The 13,606-nt window shown below is 45.5% G+C and overlaps 1 protein-coding gene across 1 annotated transcript in view; it reads right to left on the bottom strand.

The window, feature by feature from the left end:
* The window catches only part of LOC140189167 (uncharacterized), a 420,311-nt gene that overhangs the window by 208,278 nt on the left and 198,427 nt on the right, over positions 1–13,606 (bottom strand). The gene's annotated exons all lie outside the window — the stretch shown is intronic.

The raw sequence follows: 13,606 nt of genomic DNA on the forward strand, positions 1-13,606 counted from the left end.
TCCTCCACACTGCCAAGAGTCTTACCATTAATACTATATTCTACCATCATATTTGACCTACAAAACTGAACCACTTCACACTTATTTGGGTTGAACTCCATCTGCCACTGCCCAGCCCAGTTTTGCATCCTCAAAAAATTCAATCAGGCTCGTAAGGCATGACCTGTCCTTGAAAAAAGCCATGTTGACTACTCCTAATCATATTGTACCTATCCAAATGTTCACACATCCTCCCTCTCAGGATTTTCTCCAACAACTTACCAACTATTGAAGTAAGACTCACTGGTCTATAATTTCCTGGGCTATCTCTACTCCCTTTCTTTAATAAAAGCACAACATCAGCAACCCTCCAATCATCCAGAAGCTCTTCTGTTCCCATTGATGATGCAAAGATCATCGCCAGAGGCTCAGCAATCTCCTTCCTCGCCTGCCCACAGTAGCCTGGGGTACATCTCATTCGGTCCCAGCGGCTTATCCAACTTGTTGCTTTCCAAATGCTTCAGCACATCCTCTTTCTTAATATCTACATGCTCAAGCTTTTCAGTCTGCTGCAAGTCATCACTACAATCACCAATATCCTGTTTCATGCTGAATGCTGAAGTAAAGTATTCATTAAGTACCTCTGCTATTTCCTTCTGTTCCATTCATACTTTCCCACTGTCACTCTTGATAGGTCCTGTTCCTTCATTCCTTATTCTCTTGCTCTTCAAATACTTGCAGAATGCCTTGGAGTTTTCCTTAATCCTGCCCGCCAAGGCCTTCTCATGGCCCCTTCTGGCTGTCTTAATTTCATTCTTAAGCTCCTTCCTATTAGCCTTATAATCTTCTATATCTCTAACATTACCTAGCTCTCTAAACCTTTTGTAAACTTTCCTTTTCTTCTTGACTAGATTTATTGCAGCCTTTGTACACCACGGTTCCTGTACCCGACCATAACTTCCCTGTCTTCGTATGTTTTACTTGGATACTGTAACTTGTATGTTTTACAACTGGGCATTGTTTTTTCTTTTGGCCAGTCATTCAGAGTGGCGGTGAGTTGTGAAGAAATGTCATCAGAATTTGCAGACGCCTCACACCCAGGTGGGTGTTATGAGTCTAATATTGTTTAAACTGAGGATTAATGATATTTTGATGGTATTGGGCTCGGATAGATGGAGCTCGTCAGCCTCGGAATACTGTACAACTAAGAGAGGGAAAACTCTGATTTCAAACTCCTCTGCCTTGCGGCCATAGCCACTCATGGAAAAGGCTTCGGGAGTAAACCCTAAAGACAAATCTAGAGCTGGAGTCTCTAAGGCAGTCCGACGTTGCTTTCAACCTCGTTCTGGAAACTCCTGCGACGACACTGGTACCAAGCTGTATCGGCCCTTGCCCTTCCCTTGGACAACATCGGTGTCGTGGAGAAGGGAGACTTGCTGCATGGGCAATTGCCGGCCTTCCATAGAACTTTGCCCAGGCCTGCGGCCTGGAGAGGAGAAGCTGGACTTTCCAGGTGCAGATCCATGGTCTTGCGAGACTAACAGATGCCACCGATGGTGTTGGGGCTGGGCTTGGTCTGGCTTTATGTACAGATGATGGGGTCTGTGGGAAAGGGGTTGCAATGCCGCCTATGTGGTACGCTCTGTACAAACAGTGTTAACAGCAACGGAAGAATATTCTCTAGACTGGGTTTTAAATGTTCTGTGTCCAAATCAAAATGTGTGCGTTTACTCGGAAACATAGTGCGGATTATATTCACTTTACTGTGTATGAGTGTTTGCTGTCGAGTGTTCCTGTATTTAAATATATCGGGCTTTGGCTGATGTGCAGAGCAAATGTAAAGTGTTTGGAGGATAAACGTAAGCAGGTCATTAACTTTATGCTCTGTGAGGCTGGATAGGACTGTGGCTGATCCAGGGTGTTCTATTGACAATTTATTGTCCTTTAGTACAGGTTGTTTAATTTATAGAGAGACAGCTTATTCAGTTTTATATAGGTTGGATGTTCTACAGACCAGTGCGCTTTGAATCTGTAATGGAGCGTTCTGGACCAGAGCTAGAGATGCATCGGAGGTTAAACAAGGCGAGATGTCTCTTGACCTGCCGAGAGAGAAACAAATGAGCCTTGCAAACTGGACTTGCTTAATAGAGTGAGGACGTCACATCTGACTAATTCTGTTTTAATGGGTTGTTGTGAATATAGCAGCAGAGCTGATAAATGTTTTCTGTAGATACTGAGAGAATAAGTGAGGGAGTATGGTTTTGGGGATTTGTGGACAAGTGGCCTGGCTAGGAGGTCCATTATGGAAATTTCCAGATGTGGAAATAGATTTGAGATTTCTAGAGGATAAACAAATTAAGTGTGTCCAGGACGGATTCCTGTCACAGTATGTGGACAGGCCGACTAGGGGGAATGCCATATTAGATCTAGTACTTGGTAATGAACCGGGTCAGGTCACAGATCTCTCAGTGGGTGAGCATCTGGGCGATAGTGACCACCCAATTCCTTTCATGTTCCTGATTTCCACCCATACCACCCTGGCCTTTAGCATTATCATGGAAAAGGATAGAATCAGAGAGGACAATCATTTTTTTAATTGGGGAAGGGCGAATTATAAGGCTATAAGGCTAGAAATTGCAGGTGTGAATTGGGATGATGTTTTTGCAGGGGAATGTACTATGGACATGTGATCGATGTTTAGAGATCTCTTGCGGGATGTAAGGGATAATTTTGTCCCGGTGAGGAAGGTAAAGAATGGTAGGGTGAAGGAACCATGGGTGATAAGTGAGGTGGAAAATCTAGTCAGGTGGAAGAAGGCAGCATACATGAGCTTAGGGAAGCAAGGATCAGATGGGTCTATCGCGGAATATAGGGAAGCAAGAAAGGAGCTTCAGAAGGGGCTGAGAAGAGCAAGAAAGGGACATGAGAAGGCCTTGGCGAGTAGGGTAAAGGAAAACCCCAAGGCATTCTTCAATTATGTGAAGAAAAAGAGGATGACAGGAGTGAAGGTAGGACCGATTAGAGATAAAGGTGGGAAGATGTGCCTGGAGGCTGTGGAAGTGAGCGAGGTCCTCAATGAATACTTCTATTCGGTATTCACCAATGAGCAGGAACTTGATGATGGTGAGGACAACATGAGTGAGGTTGATGTTCTGGAGCATGTTGATATTAAGGGAGAGGAGGTGTTGCAGTTGCTAAAATACATTAGGACCGATAAGTCCTGGGACCTGACAGCATATTCCCCAGGCTGCTCCACGAGGCGACGGAAGAGATTGCTGAGCCTCTGGCTAGGATGTTTATGTCGTCGTTGTCCACGGGAATGGTACCGGAGGATTGGAGGGAGGCGAATGTTGTCCCCTTGTTCACAAAAGTTAGTAGGGTTAGTCCGGATAATTATAGACCAGCGAGCCTTACGTCTGTGGTGGGAAAGCTGTTGGAAAAGATTCTTAGGGATAAGATCTCTAGGCATTTAGAGAATCATGGTCTGATCAGGGACAGTCAGCATGGCTTTGTGAAGGGCGGATCGTGTCTAACAAACCTGAATGAGTTCTTTGAGGAGGTGACCAGGCATATAGATGATGGAAGTGCAGTGGATGTGATCTATATGTATTCTAGTAATGCATTTGACAAGGTTCGACATGGTAGGCATATTCAGAAAGTCAGAAGGCATGGGATCCAGGGAAGCTTGGTCAGGTGGATTCAGAATTGGCTTGCCTGCAGAAGGCAGAGAGTCGTGGTGGAGGGACTACATTCAGATTGGAGGATTGTGACTAGTGGTGTCCCACAAGGATCTGTTCTGGGACCTCTACTTTTTGTGAGTTTTATTAACGACCTGGATGTGGGGGTAGAAGGGTGAGTTGGCAAGTTTGCAGACGACACAAAGGTTGGTGGTGTTGTAGATAGTGTAGAGGATTGTCAAAGATTGCAGAGAGACATTGATAGGATGCAGAAGTGGGCTCAGAAGTGGCAGTTGGAGTTTAACCCGGAGAAGTGTGAGGTGGTACACTTTGGAAGGACAAACTCCAAGGCAGAGTGCAAAGTAAATGGCAGGATACTTGGTAATGAGGAGCAGAGGGGTCTGGGGGTACATGTCCACAGATCCTTGAAAGTTGCCTCACAGGTGGATAGGGTAGTTAAGAAAGCTTATGGGATGTTAGCTTTGATAAGTCGAGGGATAGAGTTTAAGGGTCGCGATGTAATGATGCAGCTGTATAAAACTCTGTTTAGGCCACACTTGGAGTACTGTGTCCAGTTCTGGTCGCCTCACTATAGGAAGGATGTGGAAGCATTGGAAAGGGTACAGAGGATATTTACCAGGATGCTGCCTGGTTTAGAGAGTATGCATTATGATCAGAGATTAAGGGAGTTAAGGCTCTTCTCTTTGGAGAGAAGGAGGATGAGAGGAGACCTGATAGAGGTGTACAAGATAATAAGAGGAATAGATAGAGTGGACAGCCAGCACCTCTTCCCCAGGACACCACTGCTCAATACAAGAGGACATGGCTTTAAGGTAAGGGGTGGGAAGTTCAAGCGGGATATCAGAGGAAGGTTTTTTACTCAGAGAATGGTTGGTGCGTGGAATGCACTGCCTGAGTCAGTGGGCGAGGCAGATACACTAGTGAAGTTTAAGAGTCTGCTAGACAGGTATATGGACGAATTTAAGGTAGGGGCATATATGGGAAGCAGGGTTTGAGGGTTGGCACAACATTGTGGGCCGAAGGGCCTGTAACGTGCTGTACTATTCTATGTTCTATGTTCTATGTTCTATGTTCTAAATTCTTGAGCGGGTGAGAGGATGTCTGGTTATTTACTGCAGCAGTATTATTTCCTTTTTGCCTGTCTTTACAGACTGTTCTAAAAAGCCAGTTAGTAACCGGATGGGTTATTTATTCCCTGGTTTAATGTTGTGGTGGGTAAAGGTTGTCTGTCTATACAGCAGGATTTATGGCCATTACCATTAGTCTGCAATGGGTTGAACAAGTTAAGTCAAACAGAGTTGTGATCTGCTCAGACACTACCTCGGTACTGCAGAGTTTGGAATCGAAGTCTTCAAGAAGCCACAGCCGATCTGTTGATGGATGTGTATTATGATCTATATGGTCTGAAGTGTGTGGGAAGAACCCAGAAAACAGAACATAGAAATTTATAGCACGTTACAAGCCCTTCGGCCCACAATGCCGTGCCGACCATGTAACATACTCCAGAAACTGCCTAGAATTCCCGTAGCACACAGCCCTCTATTTTCCTAAGCTTCATGTACCTATCTAAGAGGCTTTTATAAGCCCCTATTGTATCCACCTCTACCATCGCCGCCAGCAGTGCATTCCACGCACCCACCACTCTCTGTGTGAAAAACCTACCCCTGTCATCCCCTCAGTACTTATTTCCAAGCACCTTAAAACCATTCCCCCTCCTTGTTAGCCATTTCACCCCCTGGAAAAAAAAAAACTCTGGCTATCCACACGATCAACGCCGCTCATCGTCTTTTACACCTCTATCAGGTCACCTCTCGTCCGCCATCGCTGAAAGCAAAGCAGACACTAAGTCTGAGGTAGATATTATATTTCATGTCGGAAAGTATGAAGCCAAATGTTGCACCAGGTTGGAAAATAGCAGAAATTCTGGGATAAGAGTTGCAGAGGGAGGTGATATTATTGTTTGTTTCCATCAGTATAAGGTTGGCACCTTTTGGAATAGAATAAGAGGGAAGATGTGTAGTTTATGAGACTAATAGAAACATAGAAACGTAGAAAATAGGTGCAGGAGTAGGCCATTTGGCCCTTCGAGCCTACACCGCCATTTATTATGATCATGGCTGATCATCCAACTCAGAACCCTGCACCAGCCTTCCCTCCATACCCCCTGATCCCCGTAGCCACAAGGGCCATATCTAACTCCCTCTTAAATATAGCCAATGAACTGGCCTCAACTGTTTCCTGTGGCAGAGAATTCCACAGATTCACCACAGTCTGTGTGAAGAAGTTTTTCCTAATCTCGGTCCTAAAAGGCTTCCCCTTTATCCTCAAACTGTGACCCCTCGTTCTGGACTTCCCCAACATCGGGAACAATCTTCCTGCATCTAGCCTGTCCAATCCCTTTAGGATTTTATACGTTTCAATCAGATCCCCCCTCAATCTTCTAAATTCCAACGTGTACAAGCCCAGTTCATCTAGTCTTTCTTCATATGAAAGTTCTGCCATCCCAGGAATCAATTTGGTGAACCTTCTTTGTACTCCCTCTATGGCAAGGATGTCTTTCCTCAGATTAGGGGACCAAAACTGCACACAATACTCCAGGTGTGGTCTCACCAAGGCCTTTTACAACTGCAGTAGTACCTCCCTGCTCCTGTACTCGAATCCTCTCGCTATAACTGCCAGCATACCATTCACCTTTTTCACCGCCTGCTGTACCTGCATGCCCACTTTCAATGACTGGTGTATAATGACACCCAGGTCTCGTTGCACCTCTCCTTTTCCTAATTGGCCACACTTCAGATAATAATCTGTTTTCCTATTTTTGCCACCAAAGTGGATAACTTCACATTTATCCACATTAAATTGCATCTGCCATGAATTTGCCCACTCACCCAACCTATCCAAGTCACCCTGCATCCTCTTAGCATCCTCCTCACAGCTAACACTGCCACCCAGCTTTGTGTCATCCGCAAACCTGGAGATGCTGCATTTAATTCCCTCATCCAAGTCATTAATATATATTGTAAACAACTGGGGTCCCAGCACTGAGCCTTGCGGTACCCCACTAGTCACTGCCTGCCATTCTGAAAAGGTCCCGTTTATTCCCACTCTTTGCTTCCTGTCTGCTAACCAATTCTCTATCCACATCAATACCTTACCCCCTATACCGTGTGCTTTAAGTTTGCACACTAATCTCCTGTGTGGGACATTGTTAAAAGCCTTTTGAAAATCCAAATATACCACATCCACTGGTTCTCCCCTATCCACTCTACTAGTTACCTCCTCAAAAAATTCTATGAGTTTCGTCAGACATGATTTTCCTTTCACAAATCCATGCTGACTTTGTCCGATGATTTCACCGCTTTCCAAATGTGCTGTTATCACATCCTTGATAACTGACTCCAGCAGTTTCCCCACCACCGACGTTAGGCTAACCGGTCTATAATTCCCCGGTTTCTCTCTGCCTTCCTTTTTAAAAAGTGGGGTTACATTAGCCACCCTCCAATCCTCAGGAACTAGTCCAGAATCTAACGAGTTTTGAAAAATTATCACTAATGAATCCTCTATTTCTTGGGCTACTTCCTTAAGCACTCTGGGATGCAGACCATCTGGCCCTGGGAATTTATCTGCCTTTAATCCCTTCAATTTACCCAACACCACTTCCCTACTAACATGTATTTCGCTCAGTTCCTCCATCTCACTGGGCACTCTGTCCCCTACTATTTCTTGAAGATTATTTATGTCCTCCTTAGTGAAGACAGAACCAAAGTAATTATTCAATTGGTCTGCCATGTCCTTCCTCCCCATAATCAATTCACTTGTTTCTGTCGGTAAGGGACCTACATTAGTCTTTGGCAGTCTTTTCCTTTTTACATATCTATAAAAGCTTTTACAGTTAGTTTTTATGTTCCCTGCAAGTTTTCTCCCATAATCTTTTTTCCCCTTCCTAATTAAGCCCTTTGCCCTCCTCTGCTGAACTCTGAATTTCTCCCAGTCCTCAGGTGAGCCACTTTTTCTGGCTAATTTGTATTCTTCTTCTTTGGAATTGATACTATCCCTAATTTCTCTTGTCAGCCACGGGTGCACTACCTTCGGACATACGGGTTTGCACTCCTCTTTGGAACTTGTTGTGTAGTAAGGGAATGTCTCGTGTGATTTTTGTAATGTCTCAGAGACGGTGGAACATGTGATCACGGTGTGCCACAGATATTCTTTGGAATGTTGGAAGCTGTTTAGGCATTTAATGGGTCGAGCTGTGGTGCGGAATTTTCAGGATATACTGGTACCTCAGGCCGGGACGGTTAAGTCGTGTAGGACCCTGGTGAATGTTTTAGTTAAAATAGATTTCTGATGTCGCATCTGATCCCCACCAAGTGTCCCTTCATACTCCATTACAGTAGGTGGCGCTAATGCACCTGATGGGAGAAAGTAGGAGGAGAGTGAAACAAGTCCGGGACGGCGGTCCCCCCCTACCCTGCAGACGTCACCATTGCAGTCAGTCCCTGCTCACTGTTTCAGTGTCCTGGCACCCCGTCATTGAGAGCCCATTGGGGGCTCCCTCAGCACACGTAGATCCGTGTGACAGGAATAAGGCCCGGCTCCGCCTTCTCCAGGTCAGCTGGGAAACGGCAAACACCTTCGTCTCTGCTGCTGAGGCCCATATGGGGATCTTTGGGTTTGTCATCGCGATATGATGAAAACTTATCCCGCTGTAATATAGTTTTTCTCCGACCAAATGCCCCGTGGATTTCAGGGCGAAAGGCCACTGAGCAAAACGTGGACTCTGCTTCTCCTTTCACAGATGCTGAGTATTTCCAGCAGTTTCTGCTTTTAGTTCAGGATCATTTCTGTTTGCCTGACTCTGGATCACTGCTACTCCTTTCACGTGTGAACATAGTTATTGTGTCAAAGTGGTTAAGGCGATGGATAACAAATCGATTATGTTGTCTCTGCATAGTTTTGAATCCTGACAAATTACCTGCCTCTTCATTTTTTGTTTTATATTCTTCGTGACTCTCTGATCCGTCTCACGGACACGGATTGTAAATGAACCGGTGCAAACACCAACATCTGGTCACCGTTTCTAAACCCAGGAAGAGCCGATTTATTCCAATTTCTTTCAGGATGTCTCTGTGGCGCAACCGATCAGAGCCTTGCGCGTTACCGGAACATCAGTGGTCGAGGCCACTCATAGTCTCTGGAAATCCCGCTGCTTTTGTTGTCCGGTGTGTATGCTCCTATTTTATTTACTGAAAGCGATAACCACATATATAAAATAGAATACTATCACCACTTGTCTTTCTTTGCATGCAGTTTGCCATGAAATGAATGGACAGAACATGGAATATGAAACCAATACAAACTCTCATTTGGCACCAGTATATCTAACGTTTGCCCTGCAACCAATACGTGTTGCGGCGGTTCCATCGGGCACCAGCTCCTCTCTGCCCTCTGGTGGCAGGAGGCTATAACACCAGACCCAGCTCCTCTGTGCCCTCTGGTGGCAGGAGGCTATAACACAAGACCCAGCTCCTCTGTGCCCTCTGGTGGCCGGTGGCTATAACACAAGACCCAGACCACCACTGTCCTCTGTGGCAGGTGGCTGATTTATTGACTCACTGTGTCTCTCTCTGTCATTTTCCGACCCAGGAGTCCGGATGTTTCGTTCACGTCATCGTGCAAGTTAAATAAATTCACAACTTGACATCCTCACGACTCGGTTGACGGCATTCCGACTGCAGGGAACAATCTTTATTTGGGTAGTTAATGATCATTCCGTTTCAGTCTGCAAGAATGTGACAAGTGATTCCGATTTAAATCTTCTCTCTTTAATTTGACGTGGATGCGAATTTCCAAAAGTGTCCTGTTTCTATTCAGGACTAATGCGCAGTCTTGGGTTTGGTGAAATAGTTTCTTCATCCGCCGTTACGTCACCCTTTTAAACTAATACTCTGAGTTTGAAATACTGTTGTTGCTCTCTGACTTAAACTCCTTAAATTTTAAAGGTCAATGGTGTGGGACCCACAGACAGTCACGTCTCCTTTTCTCCCTGACACAGCTCCCCACAATGAGAATAAATGGAGGAGAGGTCAGACATATCTTCAGATATTTCCTGAGGAGACGGAGGTCCTTTAACATCTGCCGGGCGATGCTCAGGATGTTCTACGAGTCTGTAGTGGCCACTGCTATCATGTTTGCTGTTGTGTGCTGCGGCAGCAGGTTGAGGGTAGCAGACACCAACAGAATCAACAAACTTATTCGTAAGGCCAGTGATGTTGTAGGGATGGAACTGGACTCTCTCACGGTGGTGTCTGAAAAGAGGATGCTGTCTAAGTTGCATGCCATCTTGGTCAATGTCTCCCATCCACTACATAATGTACTGGGTGGGCACAGGAGTACATTCAGCCAGAGACTCATTCCTCCAAGATGCAGCACAGAGCGTCATAGGAAGTCATTCCTGCCTGCGACCATCAAACATTACAACTCCCCCCTTGGAGGGTCAGACAACCTGAGCCGATGGGCTGGTCCTGGACTTATTTTATAATTTACATGCATAATTTACATACTACTATTTAACTATTTATGGTTCTATTACTATTTATTATTTATGGTGCAACTGTAACGAAAACCAATTTCCCGCTGGAATCAATAAAGTATGACTATGACTATGACTATGACTAGATACAAAAAGGATGAAAGGGCGTGCGTAATAATCGGGAAGAAAAACTGAGGTTAGATGAGCGACCACGATCGATATGAATGGCGGAATTGGCTCGAAAAGCCGAATAGCCTACTCCGACTTCTATTTTCAATCTTTGAACGTCCGACCTTTGTGATCAGAATCTCAGAGAGAAGATATCATCGTTCATTTGACAGTGGTGACGTGGCTTAGTGGAGGACCGCATGTGTGAAGTCCCATGTCCAAATCCCGCATTTCCACATTGTTGTTTGTGAAGTTTGAAATCTGGACGGAAAATCCCAGATGAGGAAATTTCCCGTTGGCCTTTCATTGCCGTCGTTGAGGAGAGGATGATTCCTATGGTGGGGGTGTCCAGAACTAGAGGGAACAGCCTCAAAATTGAGGGGAGACCTTTTAGACTGAGGTAAGGAGGATTTTGCTTTTAGCCTGAGAGTAACAAATCTGTGGAATGCTCAGCCGCAGACTGCGGTGGAGGCAAGTGTATGGGGTTGAGTGGATCTGGGATCAGCCGTGATCGTATGGCGGAGCAGACTCGATGAGCTGAATGACCGATTTCTGCTCCTATGTCTTATGGTCTTATGGTCTAACTAAATCCCGATGAAGGGGTGGTTTGAGGTACGGACTTGCGATGCGGAAACTTAGTCAGCATTTAAATCGGCGAGTTCCGTTCACAGGGAGACGAGGTGAACTTCTGGTTCAGCTTGAAATTCCAACATTTATTCAATGATCAGGACAGGATTGGAAATTCAATGGGACGTCGGGATTGAACGTCGTGATTCCCGAGTGTGGCTCAGAATGTCGTTATTGATAAGAAGCCCCACAAGAGGGATGAATTGTCCAAGTCAACAATTAAATAAGATAAACCACATTCACTGGCGAAATATCGGGAACTGTGCAAGATGGGATAAAGCATAAACGACACGGAGAGAATAACTGGGTGGTCCAGAAAGTAAGGAAGAAAGAAACGAAAGTGGAGACAGAATTATCGACAGAAAGTGAAGTAAGTGGGTAGGAATAAGGGGGAAATGGAATTGATGCAACATGGACAGACACAGAAGGAGACCCAGACATAGAGAGACACAGACAAGACCTAACCATATACAGACACCGACACAGACATAGACAGAAACAGTCAGAGACAGAGATGCAGACATCATACAGACATAGACATACAGACACAAACCCAGACATTTACAGACATAGAGAAGACAAAGACAGATACAGGCACCGACACAAACATAGACAGACTCAGTCACAGACACAGACTGAAATATAGACCCAGACACATACAGATACGCAAAAACACACACCCATACCAACACACACAAACGCAAACACACACACAATGATACGTGCGCATACACAAACAAACGCAAGAGGTTGCACATCATTCATGGGAGAGCAATGTTGTTTTTTTTTCCATAGCAGAGTGGCGCAGCGGAAGCGTGCTGGGCCCATAACCCAGAGGTCGATGGATCAAACCATCCTCTGCTATCTCAACTGCTAACAACAACAATTTTCTGTCAGTGCGCTTTAATACACGACGGCGTCCCATCATTGGTAGATGCAAGGAAATCCATTGGCTTTCGGCTGGACTGTACCTTTATATGTTATCCTTTTTTAATTTTTGCGGAGGTTTCTGTTTGGTTGGTAAGATTAACAGATTGAGGTAACTTAATGTCATCTATTCTCTGCAGAATAAACCCGTGTCTTGTATATAAAAAATGCTGGAAACACGCAGTGGGTAGGCAACATTTGCAGAAAGAAGAGATTTGATGTTTCCGGTGGATGCCCGTTCGTCCCAACTGGAAAAGAGAGAAAATAAACAAAATGCTGGAGGAACTGAGCAGGCCAGGCGGCATTTATGGAAAAGAGTACACTCAGCGTTTCTGGCAGAGACCTTTCATCAGGACTGGAGAAAAAGATGAGAAGACCTTGCAGAGGAGTCTCTCTCTCTCTCTCTCTCTCTCTCTCTCTCTCTCTCTCTCTGTCTCTCTCTCTCCTTCTCTCTCTCTCTCTCTCTCTCTCTCTCTCTCTGTCTCTCTCTGTCTCTCCACCCCCCCCACCCCCCCCCCCTCCGCCCCCGCTTTCCAAATCCTGCCCTGCAACGATTACTCAGACAATAAATCCTGTTGGGGAATGTTCTTCATCCCAACGCACAATCAGGCACAAACGGGAGCGTGTCCTCTAGCCAGTGCTCGACAAAGAAGCAGCTGAATCGGAAAGGATTCCCGAGATCTCGCCGGTCGCAGGGGAACAAATGTAAAATGTCTGAAAAGTGCCGGTTTCGCAGTCCCCGAACGAATGTTGATTTGACCCCGTGAAACCTCGTGTGTTCGGACATCTGAATGACAGATTTACTTCCGCACTGGTTTCTCGTCACTAGTTAATATACCCGCCCGTCACGGAAAACGGGTTTTCATTTCCCCGACGAGGAATTAGTTTTGCTATTTCCATACTAAATTTGATTTCAAACCGAATTTTCAAAGCAAAAAGAAAAGTGTTAAGGAGGTTAAGTCGGAGTTTGATGTTGAAATGATCTGCTCATCAGGGATGTGGCACAGTCCGGTCTGCAGTGACCCCGGGAAGGGAGAATCTCGCGATCGGTGTTCTGCTTCTTCAGATATCCCCTCAGCGACTCTGTATCTCAGCGCCATTCAGCGGAACAATGTTCACTAAAATATTTGCTTCACCCACCTCTACTATACTTTAAACTTTAAGCAAAGGCCGGTCTTACGCACGATTTAAGGAGTCCGGTTCAACGAGTTAGAAAGGAGGAAGAGAATGAAACCGACGCTTTCGCCCAGCTCAGGCCACCCGGCAGAGACTGAGTGAGATTCTCTCCTCCAACTCCGCGCCCAGAGCTCAGGGTGAAAGGACATCGACCTGAAACGTGAACTCTGTTTCTCCCTCCGCAGACGCTGCCTGAGCTGTGGAATATTTCCGGCAGTTTCGGATTTCACTTCAGAAATTATCCTGTTTTTGCTTACCCCGGGATCGATACACTCCCCATACGTTCCGGGACACAGTGACTACATTCCATGTAAAATGCCCTTGTGCCTGGCCTGCCCAGTTGTGAGGAGTGTGTAGTTGTGGCCGAGTCGTTTGCAGATGCTGTATAAGTTTATTGGGAGTTCCCCGCGAAGCTTCTAAATCGGACAAATATTTGTTCCTCACGTTTTCTTTTTATGGTGTCCTCGACTCTCTAATGGAAATCATTCATTCCCGCAGA

Source organism: Mobula birostris, chromosome 28, assembly GCF_030028105.1.
Source record: "Mobula birostris isolate sMobBir1 chromosome 28, sMobBir1.hap1, whole genome shotgun sequence".
Taxonomy (NCBI): domain Eukaryota; kingdom Metazoa; phylum Chordata; class Chondrichthyes; order Myliobatiformes; family Myliobatidae; genus Mobula; species Mobula birostris.